General features: G+C 46.2%; 1 pseudogene; it reads right to left on the bottom strand.

Annotated features, from left to right (window-relative positions):
* Window positions 1–511: 511 nt before the first annotated feature.
* LOC116101273 lies at window positions 512–2958 on the bottom strand (annotated as a pseudogene).
* Between the last annotated feature and the right edge of the window lie 19222 nt (window positions 2959–22180).

The raw sequence follows: 22180 nt of genomic DNA, 5'->3' as shown, positions 1-22180 counted from the left end.
CTGGGATCTGAACTCAGGACCTTCGGAAGAGTAGTCAGTGCTCTTACCCACTGAGCCATCTCACCAGCCCCGATTTATTTATTTATTATATGTAAGTACACTGTAGCTGTCTTCAGACACTTTGTTTGCTTCTCCCTTCAGCCCGCTTGCTTGCTGTAGCTGTCTCAGACACCCCAGAAGAGGGCATCAGATCTCATTATGGATGGTTGTGAACCACCATGTGGCTGCTGGGATTTGAATTCACACCCTTCTGAAGAGCAGTTGGCACTCTTAACCACTGAGCCATCTCTCCAGCCTGGGACCTTCTTTCAAGAGAAGGAGGATGGATGGTACCAAGAGCCTCCTAAAAATTCCTTAAGAGCAACTAGTGCATGGTGAAATAGTCTCCACATCCCAGAGACCAACAGGGATTGGCTAGAGCTGATGCTGATGGTCCAGTAAGCATGGCAGCCATGTTTCCTTCTCAGAAGAACTCCTATAAGGAAATCAGGGGGAGCTGGAAAAAAAAATATCAAAAATCCACATTATTCTTTCCGTTGCCCTGCTTCATTTGGTTATGGAAAGCAGAAATGAAGTTAGATGAACAAGGTAGGTTTATCCACTGGCTACAGCAAGTGACAACAGATGTTCCACGGCCAACTTTCTCTGCAGTATAGTTGTACCGGTTTGTGCTTTCTTTATCTCTTTCCATGTAGCCTTAGTCAATTAGGGACCTGTTCTCTTCTTTAGATCGGCAGGTCCTATTGGAAGTATTAACCGATTGTAGACTTCTGAAATAAGGAGACTGAGTGATTTTCTCATCTCCATAAATCGGACAATCACATCCTCGATTTAGCACTGTCTGTCTTGAAATGTTCTTTCTGTCATGCTTGCTTGTTCGTCAGCCATTTCTTTCATTTGAATTTGGTTGATCTACTATCCTAAATAGCCTGTCTTTGAAACCATCATTACAAATGAATTTGTCACCATCTTCGATATATTTACCCTTTGGATTTTTAGTCGGAACTTTACCTTTGTCTCGGGCTAGCAACTGCAGGGTTCTCCTTAATTCTCCATTCTCTATCCCAGTAGCCTTGCTTGACTTTTTCTACACTGACTCCTCCCTTCATTAAACATCGAAAGCATCATGGTTTGAAAAAGAGAGATCCGAAGTTCCTTTTTTACCTTCTTTAAATATGGCTTTTAGCACACTGAACTCCAAGGTTGACTGCCATTGGGGTTTCCTGTCACTGTGTTTGCCTAAGTCAAAGGTCTTCACATTTTCCTGAAGCGTTACCATCTCTGGTGGCAAATGAACACATATGTTGGCCAGCCTCCCACCGTCAGGATATTCACAGCTAATTAATATTGTCAGGCATGTTCTGGTTCTGCACATCACTGTTTGAACTGAATCACATTGTCTTTATAAAGCCCCATGTCTTTAAACATCCCCTCAAGCGCGCTGGTGAAAACCCCCACCCTTGTTTCCATTTAGGCAGCAGTGATTTTTCAGCATCAACACACAAGGTCTTGTCAACTCACAGGTGTTGAGCTAAATCTTTCTTACAGAAAAGCTCAAAAATGTCTTTTCTATAGATATATCTAAATATAATCGACATATTCTCAAGCTTTTACTCTGTAGCTTCTTCATTGCCTGCATGAGGTTTTTGACTCCACACTTTGCTATCGGTTCAGTTGGTTTATTTGGGTTTTTTACTAATGAAACTTTCCTTCCTTCTCTCTTTCTTTCTTTTTCTCTTTCTTTCTTTCTTTCTTTCTTTCTTTCTTTTTAAAAGAGAATTCTGGGGGGCTGGAGAGATGGCTCAGTGGTTAAGAGCACTGATTGCTCTTCCAGAGTTCCTGAGTTCAATTCCCAGCAACCACATGGTGGCTCACGACCATCCGTAATGAGTTCTGATGCCCTTTTCTGGTGTGTCTGAAGACAGCTACAGTGTACTCATATACATAAAATAAATAAATCTTTAAAAAAAAAAAGAGAGAGAGAATTCTGAGCTAGCTTTATTTATTTATTTATTTATTTATTTATTTATTTATTTATTTTTTCAAGACAGGGTTTCTCTGTGTAGCCCTGTCTGTCCTGGAACTCACTCTGTAGACCAGGCTGACCTCGCACTCAGAAATCCACCTGCCTCTGCCTCCCAAGTGCTGGGATTAAAGGTGTGCGCCACCACCTCCCGGCTCGACTTTTTGATCACTTAAAATATGAGCCTTAAATAACTCCAATCTCATGTCCCAAATGGAGAGTAGCAATGAATTCTAAAGAACATAAGTTCTACTAGAAACAACCACAAAATGCTGACGATCATTATCACTGGTCTATGATGATTTTTTTCCCAGCATCTGTTAATTGTTTTCAGAAAAAAAAAAAACAAAACAAAAAACAAAAAAACTGATCCAATGAATCCCCTATAAACTGATAGATCTGTGCTTTGATGTGATCTTCATGGATCTGTCTCAGCTTCCTATATAATTTTGCAGAAATCTTGTGGGAACAAAGATTTTCTGCATCCTGTTGAGTTCTAAATTGTACTTAGTTGAAGTACTACTTTAAACAGCTTCCTCTGCTTTTTTCTGTTGCTGCCTTCTGTCATCAGCATAATTGAAGACTTGTTAGCAGAGCCAAAACCAGAGACCATGGTAGAGGATTCAGCCAGGCCGTTTGTACTATTCACTAAAGCCACAAATATTAATATTCTCTCTCTCTCTCTCTCTCTCTCTCTCTCTCTCTCTCTCTCTCCCTCTCTCTCCCACCCCCTCCCTTTAGTTTTTCAAGACAGCATTTCTATGTAGAACTTGCTTTGTAGACCATGTTGGCCTCTAATTCAGAGATCTATTTGCTTCTGCCTCCCAAGTGCTGGGATTACACACTCAGTTTTTGTGTTTTTTTAAAGATTTATGTGTATGGGATATTTTTCCTGCGTGTATATACATGTGCACCAAGTATATACCTGATGTCATGGACCCCCTGGAACTTGAGTTGTAAGCTGCCATGTGGGTGTTGGGAATTATATCCAATGCTCCTAGCCACTTAGCCATTTCTCCAGTCCCAACTTACAGCTTTTTTATTAAGAGCCTCTTCCATTGTCCTGTTTGCCATGAACCACCAGCTATGAGGGGCTTGATTAAGCTTTAGGGGCCAGGGATTCATATACTAATTATATGTTCCATGGGATGCAGAGTCACCATGCCAGTACGTGCAAGTTAGCAGACAGTACCTGTTGTGCAATTGTCTTCTCATGAGAAGTGTTTAGACTGCAGGTGTGAGGTCTGGGGTGGCTCCATAATTCTAAGTATCTTTTATTGTGTTTTTGTTTTATGACTGTTGCCAGTAGCCTCGGCTACTGTGAGTGAACAGCCATAGCAACTGTGTGGCAATGATGATGTTTTTTTCTGGTTATCCTCTAGTCCTGACAGTTTGAGCAGATCAACAATCCACAGAAAGAGATTCATTCATTTGGTTAGTATCTCTGGCCATTAAGCAGCTGGGTTTTGTCTCAACCTCCTCTAGTGACTGTAGTAAAACACTGCCAACTGGGTGACTTAAACAACACCTGTGTATTCCTTACAGCTGGTGTCAGCCCATCTAGTTCCTAAGTGAGGTCTTTCTTCCTAGCTTCCATTGTAGTAGTTGGTCTCCCACAATGGAGAGAGACAGCCAGTTCTCTGGCATCTCCTCCTATAAGGACACTAATTCTGTCAGATGAGAGCTTTGTCCTTGGGGCCTCATTTAACCTTTATGACTTCCTTACTCCAAATGAAGCCTCACTGGTTTTAAAGTCTTCATATATGGATGTGTTTAACATAGCAGGTCCTCTGAGCCCATTGACCCTATATCCCAGTCCTCAGCACCCAGCCTGGCCTTCTTGCCCCTTCTTGTCATGTCTGGATGATGACAGGACTCGTGTGGAAAACTTTTGCACTGCTAGTCACAGCCAGGAGTGTGTGAGTGGATCCAGGAGTTCCAGGCTTTCTAACTTTCTTTTCTTTTCTTTCTTCTTCCTTCCTTTCTTTCTCTCTTTTTCTTTCTTCCTTCCCTCCTCTCTCTCTCTCTCTCTCTCTCTCTCTCTCTCTCTCTCTCTCTCTCTCTCTCTTGGCCCTGGCTTCTGACCTCAAGTAAAGTACGGCTACACATCAAATATAGTCCAGAGAATTAGCCAGGTACCTATCTCCTACCTCAGGCAGGATATTCCCTAAAGGCAGGAGATTCTGCCCCGTGTTCAAAGTGAGGACCCTTTTTTTCTTTGGGGGACCCTTAACAGGTTGTGTGGGGGCCAGTGATGCTCCAGGAGTCTGGCTTGTTCATACTTCAGGCAGCGTGCACAGTCTCTCTCTACCTGTGGCCATTTGATCTCTTCTTTCTCTCTGTCCTCTGTGCAAAGTGCCCATTTCATCTTTACATATTTGATCAGCATCTCTTTCTAAGTGACAAGTAAAGGCAATGTAGAGGGAAGCTGACCCCTACAGCCACCAGCCAGCACAGCACCTTGCCATATACCTGTGAGCCCATTTAGACCTGGTTGTGAGAGTGATCAAGAGGTCTGCTCAGAGCTGTACAATTTTAAGGATTTATTTATTTGCTTGTTTGTTTATTTATTTATTGGGGTGCCACTGCTATCCCACTAAGATTTATTTACTTTTATTTTATGTGTATGAATGCTTGCTTGCTTGTATGGATGTGTACCACATGTGTGCAGTGCCCATGGAGAACAGAAGAATGTGTTGAATCACTTATGCCAGAATGAAGGAGTAGTAAGTGAGGTAGTGGGGGAACTGGTACTGAGTGCTCGTGGCTGACCTGTTGATTTCTCGACCATTCCAGTTCTGAAGGGAAGCTGGCCCAGAGGCTCTGCTACTCCAGGTCACCCAGTTAAAACACAACTGGGCATTTCCCCACCCTACCCTGCCCCCACTGCCCACACCTCCCCATCGTACTCCCTCCCTCTCATCTCTCCACTTTTTCCTCTCTCTGCCCTGCTCCTGCTCAGGGCAGGAGAGAGCCCGCAGGCTGCTTTACAGATGCGATAGTCTCAGGTGGCTGCCTCTGGGGCCCGCAGATCTTACCTTATCGTGATCCATCAAAATCTTTCCTGCCACTTGAGCTCCCACTCAAGGTCACCTCCAGCAAGGATTCCTGCCCACTGCACAGACTCCCTGACACCTACCTGGAAGACAGAAAGAAGGGTGGGGGCATCTAAAGAGCAGGATTCTAGCTTAGAGCCTCCACACAAGCAGAGCCTGAGTGTAGCCAGGAGGTGAGATGCACAGAGAGTGAGTCGAGAAGCCTAAGCCTTTCCTCGAGGCTCTGGGATGAGCACCATAGGCTGGATGTGTCATTTTCTGTCTTGGGCCTTAGTTTCCCCAACTGGAAAGGCTGTGGTAAGAACGGTGCTTTCCAAGATCCTTTTAAAAGTAAATGATGCTGGGATATATTGGTGTATGCCTTTAGTACTAGAGCTCAGGAGACAGAGGCAGGGAGGGAGCAGGCATGAGGGTCTCTAGAGTTCAAGGCCAGTTTGGTCTTCAGAGTGAGTTCCAGGACAACCAGGGCTACACAGAGAAACCCTGTTTCAAAAAAACAAAACAAACAAAAAGAGTGATAAATAGAAATTATAAACATGTATATATTACATATTGTTTATATATAATTATGCACAATTACATAGTTTACACATATATAACTATATATCATATTATTTTTCTCCAATTAGAATTTATATTTTATTTTAAAAATGTAACTCATTTTATGTATAATTTATTTTTTAAATATTTATTTATTATATATAAGTACACTGTAGCTGTCTTCAGACACCCCAGAAGTGGGCATCAGATCTCATTACAGATGGTTATAAGCCACCCTGTGGTTGCTGGGATTTGAACTTGGGACCTTCAGAAGAGCAGTCAGTGCTCTTAACCACTGAGCCATCTCTCCAGCCCTGTGTAATTTATTTTATGTTTTGTTTGCATGTATGTCTGAGAACCATGTAGGTGCCTGGTACCCAAGGAGGCCAGAAGAGGAAATCAGATCTCCTGGGTCTGGCATTAAACAGACAATTTGGAGCCATCATCCATGTGGGTGCTGGGAGTCAAACCCAAGTCCTTTGGAAGGGCAGCCAGTGCTCTTCTTCCACCCCCACCCCCACTCCCCCGGGTTTCTCTGTGTAGCTCTGGCTGTCCTGGAACTCACTCTGTAGACCAGGCTGGCCTCAAACTCAGAAATCCACCTGCCTCTGCCTCCCAAGTGCTGGGATTAAAGGCGTGCACCACCGCCCAGCTCAGCCAGTGCTCTTAATGGCTGAGACATCTCTCTAGTCCCAAATTTTATACATTTAATAAAACTTATATATATGTTTATATATTGCTGTGGTGAAACACCATAACTAAAATCAAAAATGGGAGGAAAGCATTTATTTGGTATACCACACCATAGTCCATTACTGAAGGAAGTCTGGACAGAAGTCACAGGGGTAGAGCCTGGTGGAGTCTGGAGGCAGGAGCTGATGCAGAAGCCATGGAGGGATGCTGCTTACTGGCTTGCTCATCATAGCTTACTCAGCTTGCTTCTTATACAACCCAGGACCACCCACCCAGGGGTGATCCTACCCACCATGAACTGGGCCCTTCCCTACCAGTCACTAAGAAAATGCCCTACAGGCTTGCCTACAGCCCACCTTTATTGAGGCGTCGTCTCAGTTGAGGTTCCCTCCTTTCCAGGCTCTACCTTGTGTCAAGTTAATACAAAACCAGCCAACACATTTACTTATGAATTAAATACAATTGCTTGTTTTGATTAGAAATACAAATCAGGCCTGGTGGCTCAGGTCAGTAGTCCTACCTACTTGGGAGTTTCAGGCAGAAGAATTGAGAATCTAAGGCTACAGGATCAGTTTAGTTACAGGCTAGCAAGACCCTGTTTCAAAAATATGGGAAAAAAAGGGGTGTGTGTGTGAATATAGCTCAAAAGTAGAGCATTTGCTGAGAGGCACTGGTTCAGTTGCCAGTACCAACGCAGAAAAAGAAAGAGCTGGAGTTAAGAGCCCTCAGCAGTGAAGAGCACTCGCTGCTCCTCTGGAGAGCCAGAGCTTGGTTTCCAGTACCACACCACGCAGCTCACAACCACCTGTGACTCCAGCTCCAAGGGTCTGACACTCTTCCAGCACCCATGGGGTATACATATACAAATGATGCTTTTTTTTTTTTTTTTAAAGAAAGAAATGCTAACAAACCCATGCCCTGGCATCTCAAGAAAAATCCTATTGCCCATCACCAACAGGAGGGAAAGAGAAGTCAAGGGCCGTGGGATGAGGAAGGAGGCCCCCACACTACAATAGTCAATGGGCTTTGCAAATGGTGTCCTTGAGCCCTACTGCAGAGCAGTTGAATTAGAACATCTGGGTGTGGACCTGGTAGGCGCGGACTTTGGCATTCCTGGGTTCAGAGGAGTCTGCTGTGCACGGAGGGTTGAGAACCATCCTTTGAGAGCACTGCTGCCCACTCTTCAGTGCCTCTGAGTCCCCTGGAGGGCTGTGAACTGGGTCCCATTGTGGACTTTGCCACTTACTAGGATGGTGCCTATATACTTCCCATGGCTCCTTTGATGAACCACTACTAACTTTGTGGCACAACACAAATCTCTTCTACTCCCACAGTTCACAATAAGCCTCACTGGGCTAACATCACAGAGTCGGGCTATGCTATAATCCGGAGGCCCCAGGGAAGAGCCTGGTTTCTTGCTCACCTTCTCATTGAAAATCCTAAGTGTCTCTCTGGTGGGATTCTCTAAGGTCACACACTTATTCCTAACCCATCACTATGGCCTAGACAGCATAGATTGGCCAGACTGCATGCCATGTCCTAAGCCAGATCAGTGGACCCAGACTGAGCTTTTCCTCAGGGAAGATGTTGGTGCACCCAGATCCAAATTCCTCATTCATGAATTCAAAGCACAAGCTATAAAGTCTCTTTCAAACCTTGTCTCTGTCATAGTGGAGTTATTAAACCAGCATTCCCCTTATCTCTTACTGTAAGACCCCCAAGGTCTTAGCCTAGGTGCTCGACTCCCCAGAACACAACTTGATGACAGCTCGATGCAATAGCAAGAGGGTTTATTGATCCATCTCACATGGGGTTGCTCAGCCTCACAGGGAGAGTCAACCCTGAGCTCAAGAAGCACATACCTTTTATACCCTCCTTGTAAGGGGGTTGACCTGCTACATTATGGTTGGTCAGCAAAGCAGCAGCATATTTTAAACCCATTGGTCAGACATTAATATCTCGGATTTTGGCGGTAAGGTCAGGATGGTTTGTGGTTTTTCTTGAAATTCAGTACAGGGTGGGGCAGGGGAATTATTCCAAGAACTGTTATTTCTCTTTTGGTAGGTCTTAACTTAGACTGGCCATTCTGATCTCCAAAACTTTGTTTTTACATTTTCAAAACTTTGTTTCTATATTACAACAAAATTCCTAAAATTTAAAGACTTCAAATGAGTATGTAATGGGCTCACTATGGTATGCGCCTTCAATTTGTGTTGGATTCTGCTTGCTGGCTCTTCTAGACTCATCTTCATTGGCTGTCAACTTACGTTCTGACAGGGCTGGATGTTAAGGTCCCTTACCCTAGGCATAAGGGAATTGTCTATGATGGGAGCTTCCAGCAGACTGGCCTGGGTTGCTTCTCTTGGCTGTAGTGTCCCCAGAAAGAAATGCATGGGTAAGGGGGTTAGAGTCAGGGCTTTCAGATTTGCTAATGTGCTATTGGCCCAAGCAAATCACATGGGTAGACCCAAAAACCTTATGGCCAGAAGCATGTGAGTGTGAAAGACATGGTAACCCAAGAAATAATCCATTGGGACTACCCACCACTAACTCCTCTACCTCCCAAAGCACTCCACTTCTTTGGAGAATCCTACTGTGCAAGATCATGTTCCAGCTTCCCACCACCTCCCACCAGCTGCATGGCTCTTGGACTCAGAGCAAGGATGTGGGGAGAAAGCAGCACAACTGGCACAGGCTATTCCAGATGTTTTCACAGTGACCTGTCTTCTGGGCCAGGAGTGACAGGTTTTTCCCATTCCTCTACCCTGTTGCTTTTTGGATCATGAAAGGGCCTAATAGCCACACCCCGTGGTGCTGTCGGCTTTGGCGTGGTGGGTATTACTAGTGAGAGGCACCTGGAACTAGAGTTGTGTGGGGCCTCGGCAGAGCACTTGTCCTCGAATAGGCAGGAACAGGACAAATGGGGACACTTTTATGTATACACAGTTACAGGTGGGGGCAGAGGCCAGCTATGGAGTAGCTGGTTCTAGGCTCCCTGAAGACCCTGGGAAGGCGGGACCTTTAGGCTTCCTCTATCCTCTGGCTCCTTATCTAGCGTAGAAGGTGATACCTAGGTTTCAGGTCCCTCTAGCCATAAAGCTCCAAATTGGCTTTGCTAGAGGTGAATGGCAGTCAGCTCTCATGCTAGGGTGACTGTGTGTCCCGTTTGCCTGGGGCAGTCCTGTTTACACCTGCTGTCCTAGTGTAATTATTAATAGTGCCCTTTTTCTGTCTGGTTTAGATGTTATGAGTCAGGGGTGTCCTAGTTAAAGCCCATGTTCATCCTAGACTTCAAGAAGATGACTAGAAAAGCTTGCACAAGAGTCAGGGACAGGTAGGAGTGCTTGTCCTTGCCCTGGTGCTGACAAACTGAGGGACTTAAAGCACGTCCATTTCTCTCTCTGGTGGCAGTGGCTTCATGACTAGCTTGAGGGGTTAGCTCAGATAGCCCATTCTAGCTGGGATGTATGTGAGGGGCTACCCAGGGGTGGGAGCAGGGCTTCCACTCAGCCCATAGGCCGGTGAGCCTGTGACTCTCCATTCTCTGGGGGAGCCCGCCACATTTGACCTGTTCTCTTCCCAACCCACCTCTCTGTGCTCCAGCTCTTTCGTGTCTCCAAGTTTCTGTCTGTCTCAGGGCTCCAGGCCAAATGGGATCTGATGCCTGTCCACCCACCTCTCCTCCCCTTCACTGTCCCATCCATAACCCTGCACTTCATAGCTGGGTGTAGGTTGGTACAAATGACTAAATCCCCAGAGATTTTCTCTATATATCATACAAGGTGACAGTGTCAGGCTTGCCAGATTAGGGATGTTACATTAAATGCCTGGCTCATGATGAGACTCACCAAGGCATTATGATATTTACTTTATCTTACTATTAACTATCTGAAGAGCCCAACCCAGGTCCTCACAGGGTCATTTGAGAACATGAAGCTCTCAGGAGTTTTCTTTCCCTAGCTCTCTGTCACTGGCAGTTTCTGTGAAAGCTCAATGCTGAGCTCTGCCTCAAACTCCCTATTTCACTATTCACAGGGCTAATGTACAGGATGAAGCAATATGGATACTCTGAACCCTTTAAAGTGATCAAACAGCTGCTCCTAAGACATTTATCCTAGCAAGGCCAAACTGCTAAATTGGCCTCAAACTTCCTTGCCTAATTCCCAATCATTCAGTCCCGCTTTTAGGAGTTTTGCCTTGAGCAGAATATCAGAAAACATAGCTATATGGTCTGACACTCAACTGAATGCAGCCTTGTCCCTTCTGAACCAAGATGTCCCTCTACCTCCCCTTTGAGGCAGGGACTCACTCTGCAGCCCATGCTGACCTGAAACTCACACAGATCTGTGTGTCTCTTCCTCCTGAGTGCTGAGATTAAAGGTGTGCTCCACCAGGCCTGGTCTGGCCTTGTCTTTTTGACAAAGGACTGTCTCTGATTCTCAGAACCTGAAGGGATTTATGAAGTGGTATGTAGATGGCTTGGTCCTGTGATAGGAGTCAATACATGTTGTTTCCCTGCCTTTTATCTTGTTCTCTTCCTGGCTGCTAAGAATATACAGTTTTCTGTGTGGCAAGATAAGCAAGCAAGCAAACAAGCAAGCAAGAGTTTTTTGTTTGTTTGTGCATAAATGACTGAAGCTGTGGCTTAGTTGGTAGAGTGTTACCCTTGTGTATCTGAAGCCCTGAGTCCAACTCCTAGCGTTGCATAAGCTAGGCATGGTGGGCCCTATCTGTCACCCCAGTGCTCAAGATGGAAGGTCAGATGGGATGGTAGAAATGGTTCAGTAGTTAAGAGTACTGCCTGCTCTTCAGGAGGACCTGGTTTTTATTCCTAGCACCCACATAGCAGCTCACTAGTGCCTGTAATTACAGTTCCAGGGGATCCGATGCCATCTTCTAGTCTCCGTTGGCACTGGGCACCCACACAGTACACATACATGCAGGGAAAACATACCTATGCATCAAATATAATTTTAAAATTAAAAAAAAAAAAGGGTGATGGGAGCAAGAAGATCAGGAGTTCAGTGTGGTCCCTGGCTACACAGTGAGTTTGAGGGTCACCTGGGTGACATGAAACCTTGCCTCAAAACAACAAAAAAGCCTCCCAAATGTAGGCACTTCAAGAAATCATGCTTTTGCTCACAATTTCAGGGGCCAGAAAAGGAACCCAGTGCTTGCCAGTTTCAGGCAGTGTTTGGCTGTCATCACCTGAAGCCTTACCTGGGCTGGGTGTATACCATGACTCACTCATAGCGCTGACAGTTGAAGCAGGTTATTGTCTGAAGCTCTATCTGCAATTGTCTACCAGACCCCTGTGTGAGACTCTACAGGGGAATTATCTCTGGGTGATTGGGATTTTTTTTTAATTGCTTATTTATTTACATTTCAAATGTTCTTCCCTTTCCCGGTCTCCCCTCTGCAATCCCCATCCCATCCCCCATTTCCTCTGTCTCTAAAAGAGTGTTCTTCCCCCCACCCACCCACTCCTGCCTCACCGCTCTAGCATCCCCCTACACTGGGGCATCAATCCTCCACAGGACCAAGGGCCTACCCTCCCATTGATGCCAGATAAGGCCATCCTCTGCTACATGTGCAGGTGGAGCCATGGGTCCCTCCGTGTGTTGGACCTCCATGGATCCCTCCCTCCTCTTTGGTTGGTGGTTTAGACCCTGAGAGCTCTGAGGTGGGGGTCAGGCTGGTTGATATTGTTGTTCTTCCTATGGGGTTGCAAACCCCATGATTGGATTTCTTATAGGGCTTACATTCAAACCCTATCCCTAAAGAGAGAGAGGCAGTGGACCTGAACTGTACTTGTCTTTGGAAAGAGTGGAAAAGTGCTGTCATTGCTAGAATGTGGGACTGAGAATTAAGGCCATCTTTATCATATCTCCTAAATCTCCTGGAAACTCAGCTTTTAGCTGTCAGGAAAAAAAGCTGTGGTTGGCTTAAGCGAGGACACCGTGTTGGGAGACTTTGAGGTTCACAGGGTCAACAGAGGCTCAGATCCAGGGAGCTCCAGAAGGCTGGGCAGCAGGCACCCCACAAAGAAGAAACTTACGACCTGCCCCATCTAGTACAGTTCCATACTGTAGGGTAGGTACTGCTGCTCAGGCAATACATACAACCTCAGGGTCTGCTTTTTGGCAGCACCTTTAAAGAACCCAAGAAGAGCAAACTGATCAGTTGAGTGAAATGCTTCCTTTGGACTGGATCAGCATGGACAGAAAGGGGTACCACTGGGGCTTCTTAAAAGTTCTGTTGGCCTACTATGGAGACTGTACACAGTGGGAGACTTTCCAGAGGAGAAATGAGGTGCTCTGAGGTGCCCGGAGAGGAGGAGTCTGGATATTCAAAATCCACAGAGTTCCCCAGACATCCCCACCCCTACCCCCACCCCCGCAGAATATAGGGGTCAGACAGATTTTTTTTCTCAGTACCAAAAGAACTATTTTTAAATTTTGTAATTATACTTTTAATATTTGACTAGGCAATACAGCCACCAAAAGAATATTAAAGGAACACACGGAAACACTCTGACTCCCACTCTGTCCCCTGCCTACCCATGCCTTTGATCTTTACCCTCCTCTGCCCATATCGATCTTAGCGCTGTGGGTACATTCCCTTTGATATTTTTCCTTTTGAGATTATTTGTTTGTTTGTTTGTTTGTTTATGGAGACATGAACTCTCTCTGTAGGCTTGTCTGTCCTGGAACTCCCTATGTAGACCAAACTGGCCTCAAACTCAGAGATCCACCAGCCTCTGCCTCCCAAGGGCTGGGATTAAAGATGCTCCCACACACTCTCACCCAACTTTAGGTTTTAATTTTAACTGGGAGCATTTTTCTTAAACTTTATTTAAAATGTGTAAAATCTGCTTTTCTTTTTCAAGGCTGGGGATGGAAGCCAGGGCCTCCTTGAGCCCACAGGCAAGTTCCCTTTCCGGGAGCCCCGCCCCAGCTCCACTCTACCCACTCAGAGGCTGACAGGCGGCAAGGCAGGGCTGACTTAATGTCCACTATTGCTTTTCTCCACCACCATCCATCTCCGGAGCTCTTTGATCTTGCAGAACGGAGGCTCTGCCTTATCAAAACAACCACTCCCTACCCGCTCCTTCCCCAGCTCCTGGCACCTACCTTTCAGCTTTCTGGCTCCGAGCATGGGATGACTCCACCTCCCTCAGAAGGGTAGCACCATGCTGGGCTTGACCTTTGGTGATAGCTTCCTGCACTGAGCACGAAGTCTTCAAGGTTCATCCAGGCTGTAGCATGTTGGAATTCCCTTCACTATTGGACAGTCATACTCCATTATATGTATAGACCACAGTTTGTTTGTCCATACCTTCTGTTTACCCAAAGGTCAGTGGATGGCCCCTTGGCTAATGTGGATTTGTCGTACACAGAAGCTCAAGAAGCCTCACATGTCACCTAACAGTGTTCTGGCTTCTCTAGTTGTTCATTTTATCATTTTTGTTCCCTTCTGGAGTTTGATTGCAATTTTTTAAAAAAGATTCATTTATTTTAATTTTTGTATATGAGTACACTGCAGCTGTACAGATGGTTGTGAGCCTTCATGTGGTTGTTGGGAATTGAATTTAGAACTTCTCCTCACTCTGGTCCACCCCACTCGTTCAGGTCAGTTGGCCCTGCTCGCTCCTGTAGCTGTCTTCAGACGTACCAGAAGAGGGCATCAGATCTCATTACAGGTGGTTGATGAGCCACCATGTGGTTGCTGGGATTTGAACTCAGGAACTTTGGAAGAGCAGTCAATGCTCTTACCCGCTGAGCCATCTCACCAGCCCTTGATTGCTATTTTAAATGTATATCTATTTGTTTGTCTACTCGTGGGCATATGTGTGGAAGTAGGAGGACAACTTGCAGGAATTTGCTCTCTCCTTCTGCCATATGAATTTGGGGGAATCAAATCAGTCGTCATGCTTAGAGGCAAGTGCCTTTTCCTGCTGAGCTGAATCTAGTCTTCTGTTTTGATTCAGGACCCATCAAGTGTTAGTCAGGTATTTTGCATACTTTTTTGTATGTAACCTCAAATGGTTTCCTTTCTCTTTTGGGCCAACCATGACATCTTTGTGGTGCTTTGTTTTTGAGACAGGGTCCCGTTCAGCCCAGGCTCTGGGTGATCTTGCTATGTAGCCGAATGATGACCCTGAACTTCTGATCCTCTTGCCCCACCTTTCAAGTTCTGGCATTATAGACCTGTGCCCCTATGCTTGGTTTGTGTGGTACCACAGGCCCAACCCAGGGCTTTGGGCATGCTGAGTGGTGACTTCACTACCAAAAGAACCACGCCCCGAGCCCACACCTACAGTGTTTTAAGAACCCAGGCAGTTGTTCTGTCGTGTTCCTCAGCCAGAGATTTGCTTCTTCATAATGGCATTTAGGACACACAGTATGGCAGGATAAGCACAGAGCCAAACCATTTCCCTTGGAGCAGTGGTCAGCAAGCACATCGCTCCAGCTTCCTGGGGTTGGAAACTTTACCTCTGAGCCCTGGTAGCTATTAGAAGGGAGCATTTTGGAGGCCTGTGTTCTCACCTCACAAGCCAACCATACTGCAGTGGGAAGTATAGGGAAGAGAGCGCTCTCTGTTGCCTCAAGGGACTTTGAGGGGTGGGAACAGGGCCAGAGTTGCTTCCCAACCCCAGTCCCTGCCCTGTGGTCCTGAGGCCGCTTAACTTTTGATGACTCTTCAAGATTCCAAAGGAGAACACTGCTGTCCCTCACCACAGAAGCCACCCCTAGTCGTGTCCAAGACACGTCTCCATTTGCAAAGGATCTTCCCATTTATTTCTAGTATTGCTCATAGTATGTACGAGCTTCTGCTTCATCAAGTATGCAGAGCTAAAAATATCTCATGCGCCAGAGTAACTGCTGCTACTACTGCTGTCCTCATTGTATAAATGGGTAAAGAGAAGTTCAGCCAGAGGTCACCCATCGAGGATGTGACGGGGCTCCCAACCCCAGCCACTTTAAGTCTCTGAGTCAGAATGCCTAAGTGCCATGCTGCACGGCCTCCTTGGAGCTGTGCAAGGCAGACTGATGGGACTATTGAGCAGTCTGAGAATGTTGGACCTCTAGCCCAGTGTTCTCATACAACCTCAGGCTCTAAGGGATCCTAGACCAAAACCAAACAAAAACAAATAAAAAAAAAGAGTGGCAAATAATGACCCACCAAGGGGATAAGGCCACAGGGATGACCAGTCCTGCCTGTACCACTCCCCCCAGCACTGCCACACCTTTGGAAAAAGACAATGGAACCACCTTTGCTCCCTAACCACATCTTCCCTGTGGTCTGCCAGTGTGGCTCTCCACCCTGCCCCTCCCTGGCTGTGGAAAGAACCATCCAATTCCCACAGTTCATCACTGCTCATCAAGGAATGCCCACCTTCAGAGGAAGCTCCTTAAGGAAAGCCCTACCTGCTCAACAGACCTGAGATTCTTGAGCCCTGGGATCTAAGGACAAGCCCAGGCGGTCAGTGGAAGTCCTCGGCTGGAGAGGCGTGTGGAGAAGGAGGTCTGGAATCCTCTGCCAAGGGTGCATGAGTTGAGACAAGTCAGTTGCCTACCCTGAAAATACCACATTAAGTTCACCTCTCCCATGAAGCTCACCCTGAGCACCCAAGGGCTCACCAAAGCTCTTTGGAACTAAAGGAGAACAGCTTGTTCTACTTGGTCCGATGGGACAGACCCGTGCTTCCTCTTTGGAGTGGGGGTAGAAGGTGTCATTTTTGTTAAGATGCTTAGGCCTAGTACTGATCCGTGTATGCAGTGGTTGCTCAGGCAAGCACACTGAGGTCATCCGCTCATTTACTCAGAGAAATAATTTATAAAATGCCGGACGATGGTGGCGCATGCCTTTAATCCCAGCATTTGGGAGGCAGAGGCAGGTGGATTTCTGAGTTCAAGGCTAGCCTGGTCTACAGAGTGAGTTCCAGGACAGCCAGGGCTACACAGAGAAACTCTGTCTCGAAAAACCGAAAAAAAAAAAAAAACCTACCTAGAATTAGGTTCTCTCTCATTTGCTTTGTCTCCTTCGGGCTCTCTCCTCTCCCTTCCTCCTTCCCCCTTCTCTCCTGTGATATACGCATGTATACATTCATGTATGTGCTCACACATGTGAATGTACCCGCGTAGGCAAGAGGTCGATACTCATAGACCTTCTTCCATTCTTCTCCATCTTATTTTTTTGAGACAGAGTCTCTCTCGCTGAACCCGAAGCTCACTGATTTTGGCAAGACCAGCCTGCCTAGCAAGCCCCAGACAGGCTCCGGTCTCCACCTCCCCTGCACTGAGATTACAGGCGCACACCATCCCACCTGGCTTTTTATGTGTGCATAGGGATCAAAACTCAGGTTTTCCTGCTTGCACAGAAAACACCTCACCAGCCATGCCTCCTTCCCAGGACTTTCCACTCCTTCTGCAGTCTCGTGCATCCCAAGCTGGTGGAGGATGACCTTGAATCCCTAATCCTCCTGCTCACAGGTATGCACTGCCAGACCTGGCATGGACCTGGGCCTTCTTCTAGGTCCCTTTCAGCTCAGTCCTGACATACCAGTGCTGGGGACAGAACCTGGACAGACAAATATGCACATGTAGATAGATACCCATACCCGGGGAAAATCACACAAAAAGAAGCAGAGACAGAATGATCTGGAGATTGGGGTAGAAAAAAAATGGAAACAGTGCTGAGATGAGAAACCTGCTTCACTATTCTCTGTGTTCTTCAGCTCCAGCACCATGAAGCTGGAGTCTCTAGAGAACCTGGGCTCACTTGAGGTGGCAGCTTGAAGGCCTAGCTTTATGTTAACTGCAGAAAGATGACGTTCCTAGACTTCTGGGGCAGTGGCCATTTTTCTTCCTGCAGGAAGAAACTGAGGGTTTGACTCACAAAAATGTAGAGGCCAGACAAGGAAAGAGACAACTGTTGGAGTATTTGGAGAAGGGGGGTAGCTTAGAAATGCCATAGGTAGCACCGGGTACTGGCAGCCAAGCCTGGGGGCACCAGGGGTAACACCTTAGGAAAAAATGATCTTCTCTCCCGGCCACCCTGTTCACAGTACACTCAGTCTTCTCTTCCACTTCCCTCCCTGCCCTGCCCAGCCACCCTTGAATACTCTCCGGTGCATGTTGCAGATCGTTCTCCAATGTCTGAAACCACAGATGGAGCCAAACCCCATTTATATCACCTCTCTCCATAACTGAGATATCTGCATATACTCATACTGTGGTAAAGTTTCATTTGTTAGTTGGGCACAGTAAGGAATGAACAATAATTACTAACAAAAAATGGAATAAGTATAACAATACACTGTAATAAAAGTTATTTTAAAATCTATAAATTCTTCTGAAATGTTTTCATTGACTATTTTTTGGTTTATTTTTATTTTATTTTTTTTGTTTTTAATCATGTGTGTGTGTTGTGTGTGTGTGTGTGTGTGTGTGTGTGTGTGTGTAGGAGTATGGGGTACTTCTGGAGGCCATAGGGGTCAGATCCCCTGGAGCTAGAATTATAGGCAGATGTAAGCCACCTGAGCTGGGAGTTGAGATTAGATCCTTGTGGAAGAATAAGAAATGCTTTTAACCACAGAGTCGTCTCTCCAGCCCCTAACTGAATATTTTGGATCCCAGATGGATGCAGATAAATACAAAGGAACAACATAGATAGAGGAGACCCATATGGTCATGTTTTGTCAACCTCACCACTGCTGCCAAGAACAGGCATTTTGGCCTCTTTCATTTACTGCTATACCCTGGATCATAGCATAGTATCTGACACACAGTAGGTGCTCAGAGACTACTGCCCGATCCTTCGGAGGCAGTAGTGCTTATTGCATCACTAACCTGTGTTGCAGAGAAGGAGACTTGAAATAAGAGGTCATTTCTGGAATTGAGGGGTTCTGAAGAAATGGCTCAGCAGTTAAGAGCATTTCCTGTTCTTCGAGGGGATCTGAGTTCAGTTCCCAGTACCCATGTTGGGTGGCTCATAACTGACTCTAACCCTAGCTCCAGGGGGATCTGATGTCCTCTTGTGGCCTCCATGGGCATACCCCCTCCCTCCTCAGCTGCCATGTGGATGCTGGGAATCAAATATACAGCAAAAGCAACAAGTATGGATGAGCCATCTCTCCAGTTCCATATCTTAAGGAGCCCATGACTCTAGCTCTCCACGCCTCACCCTAAAAGTCCCGTGTCCCACTCTTAGCCTCAGGCCCAGAGGGACTGGGCCTTCATGCCTTCAGAACTGTCAGTAGCTGATGTCCCTGGCCTCACCTTGAGTACTGTACAGGACACAGAGAGGCTCTGAGGAAGCATCTCAACAGGAGACACAGGTGCCATCAGTGGTATGACAAGGAGAACAGAGTGTGTATCAAAAAGAGAGAGAGTATGGGAAAGAGGAAGGGTTCTGTCAGTCTGAGGCTGTCTCTGAACACCATAAGCAGGGTTAATTTAAGAAACACTCCTGTTTTATTCACTTCATGGTGTTGGAATCTGGAAAGTCTAAGGTCCAGGGAGCCCATGTGGTGAGGGCTTTCTAGCTGGTGGACAATCTACACAGGTTCCTTGTGTAGTATGTGACACCCAAGAGACAGTCAAGGTGACCTTCAGAACAGCCACTTCAGATCTCCATGAACCCACTAATTTGGTGTCCTCCTGACCTAGTCATTCCTCTGAGAGGCAACCCCTGGTCCCAAGTATTGATGCTTCATGGCAGGGACTAAATGTCAACATGAGTTTTGATGAGCATTCAGATGGTAATGGAGGGATGCTGGAGGAAAGGTTAAGGGAAACAGAAACAGGAGAAACAGGAGGCTGCCAACACTACCTAGGGTGTGGCCCACAGAGTCCAGTGAAGTCAACCCATGGTTGAGGGTGACTTAGGTCAGGGCAGGGCTGCAGACAAGTGTGGAGTAATGGCCAACCAAAGAGAAGACTTTGTGTGAATAGTGGAAACAGAGACAGGCACTGTGAACTGAGCGGCTTCACTTGAGTAAGGGGCCCTTTGCTCCAACAAATGTCTTTGGAGATGCTCATTCCTAATATTCTTTTTCCAGGTGAGTCCTCAAGCCCAGAGGGATTAAGAATTTTTTCCAGGCCACCCAGCAAGGAGAAGCAGACACCAGATCCAAATGCAAGCCCAGCCGTCTCTCTACCATTCCACATTGACAGGCCTTGAGTCTTCAAAACCAGGTCATTATTGCTCCCATTTGGCAGATGAGTAGGATTTGGGGTGGGGGGTTGGGGAGAGAATAATATTTTGCTTGGGGGCACTCAGGTGCTTAAGTTGAAGTAAGGGCTGCAGCTGTAGCTCAGTCGTAGAGCATTTGCCTTGTATACATGCCCCAAGATCAATCCCCAGTATTGCCAAAAAAAAAAAAAAAAAAGGAGTTGGGGGGGGGAGTTTGTGTTTTAAATAGGGTTTTACCATGAAGCACTGGTCAGCCTAGAATGTGCTGGCCTCAACTTCACAGAAATCCAACTGCCTCTGTCTCTTGAGCCCTGAGATTAAAGGTATGTGCCACTGTGTTCAACCTAGTAGTTCTGGGAATGAAAAACTGAGGCAGGGAGGTTTACTCGGGGTGGAGTGCTTGCCTACTATGTCCAAAGTCCTGAATCCACCTCCAGGAGTGAAAAAAAAAATCACAAGTGCTTGAGCACTGTTATATATTGACATCCTAAATAACTGAAAAAAAAAATATCACAAATGCTTGAGCACTGTTATATATTGACATCCTAAATAAACGAATGCTTCTGGTATCCAGAAAGCTAATACAGCAGAACCATGCTTGCTTTCCCACAAGGTGACACAATTTTTATATTAATTCATTTATATTAATTCAAACCTATGAGTTGAATGGGCCAGAAATGTGACCAAGGTGGGGATCGGGGGAAAGCCATCTGATAACAGTGTCTTCCTTCAGCTTTGAGCTCCTGGTGCTCTGAATACACTCGTTACCCAGCCTGTCAAACCTAGGCCCTCTGTGAAGGTCAATGTCAAAGGCCTCGCTTAAGCTACCTATGAAGAACCAGGCTGGCCTATGATTCCAGATCTGACCCACTGAGGCTCTCTAGGGCTCTTCAGTCAGCATCCTGGACCTGGGCCACACTATTCTGGGTCCAGTAAGCAGTCCCTAAAAGAGAGTCCAGGTTCCAGCCATATAGGGATGCCAGGGGACTCTGTTAGAGGCATGGGTCAACCAACCAGTGAACGAAGGCAGCGCTTGGCATGAGTGTGCCATCTCTGCTTCCTTATCTAGCCTTAAGGTCATCATCCTGCTGAGCAGGCCTCACACATATCCTTGCCAGGCCTGTTCTCAGAGTCAGTGCCACTCGCTAGCTCTTCTTAGTCAGTGTCTGTTCCTTTATGGAACCAAGAGGCCTGGGGACCCGGCTGCATGCTGCAACTGTCTGTGCACCCCACTTCTCTCCATTGTCATGGGCCTAGATGTCACCCCCAGTAAGAATGTACTTGCCTGACATCATGCCTCTTCCTACCTCTGGCCATGGAGGATCAATAGCATGGTAGGGTCTCAGCTGTTGAAAGCAGATGGCTTAGGGTATGAATCTCTCTCTGGTAAGGTCCTTAGCCTACCAGAGAACTCAATTTCACTTCCAACATGTGGCTACAATATCTACCTTGTGAATTGTTGCAAATTTAAAGGCACATAGGAGAAATTTCCTACAGCAGGCTCTTACTAAAAGTTCCCTCTTGCTGGAAAGGCTTCTTTGGTGTTTGGTTGTTTCCAAACATGACAATTCTCTGTTGAGGATTAGGACCTTGAGTGGCTAGAAACCTATACTGCAAGCTGGAGAGATAGCTCAGTGGTTAAGAGCACTGACTGTTCTTCCAGAGGTCCTGAGTTCAATTCCCAGCAACCACAACCATCTGTAATGGGATCCAATGCTCTCTTCTGGTGGGTCTGAAGACAGCAACAGTGTACTCGTGTACATAAAATAAACAAACCTTAAAAAACCATACACTGCTCTTACAGAGGACCCAAATTTTGTTCCCAGCACACACATCTGGTGCCTCTCAGCTCCCTGTAACTTCTGCTCCAGGACCAAATACCTTTGGCCTCCACAGGCACACATGCCTCCAGGAAACTACTTGTGGGAGTTGGTTCTCTCTTCCCATCTTGTGGGTCTGAGGGATCTAACTCAAGTCTCTGGACTTCATGGCAGGCATCTTTACCAGCTGAGTCATATTACCAGGCCCATCATCCCTTTTAAGAGCCAGATAGATGATTCTTGATCTAGCCAGTTCCTACAGTTGGACAGTGTGACTGGAATCAGTGGCACAAGTGTAGGGATTCTTAAGTCTTTCCATGTGTCCATGAATTCTTCCCCATGCACTTCCATTGGCATCAGATATACAACCCTACTTGCCAATAGGTAACACATATGGCTGAACATTGATCATTGTGTTGGGAACTCTGGAGACTCCACTATGCCAGCACAGGGTGCCACTGTCTTGTGAAAGAAAGAAAGGAAGGGGGCTGGAGAGATGGCTCAGCGGTTAAGAGCACTGACTGCTCTTCCAGAGGTCCTGAGTTCAATTTCCAGCAACCACATGGTGACTCACAACCATCTGTAATGCAATAAAGATACTCTCTTCTGGTGTGTCTGAAGACAGCTATAAAAAGAAAGAAAGAAAGAAAGAAAGAAAGAAAGAAAGAAGGGAAGAAGGAAAGAAGGAAAGAAAGAAAGAGAGAAAAAAAGAAAAAAGAAAGAAAGGAAGGAAGGAAGTGAGGGAGGGAGGGAGGGAGGGAAGGGGGGAGAAAAACAGACAAAAATATATAAATACATACAAAAATAAAATAAAATAAAACAAAGATGTAAAGGGTTGGGGAGATGTC

The sequence above is a fragment of the Mastomys coucha genome, unplaced genomic scaffold (genome assembly GCF_008632895.1).
Source record: "Mastomys coucha isolate ucsf_1 unplaced genomic scaffold, UCSF_Mcou_1 pScaffold21, whole genome shotgun sequence".
NCBI classification, from domain to species: domain Eukaryota; kingdom Metazoa; phylum Chordata; class Mammalia; order Rodentia; family Muridae; genus Mastomys; species Mastomys coucha.
The sequence above is the reverse complement of the archived record's forward strand: the minus strand, read 5'-3'. Positions and strand labels throughout refer to the sequence as shown.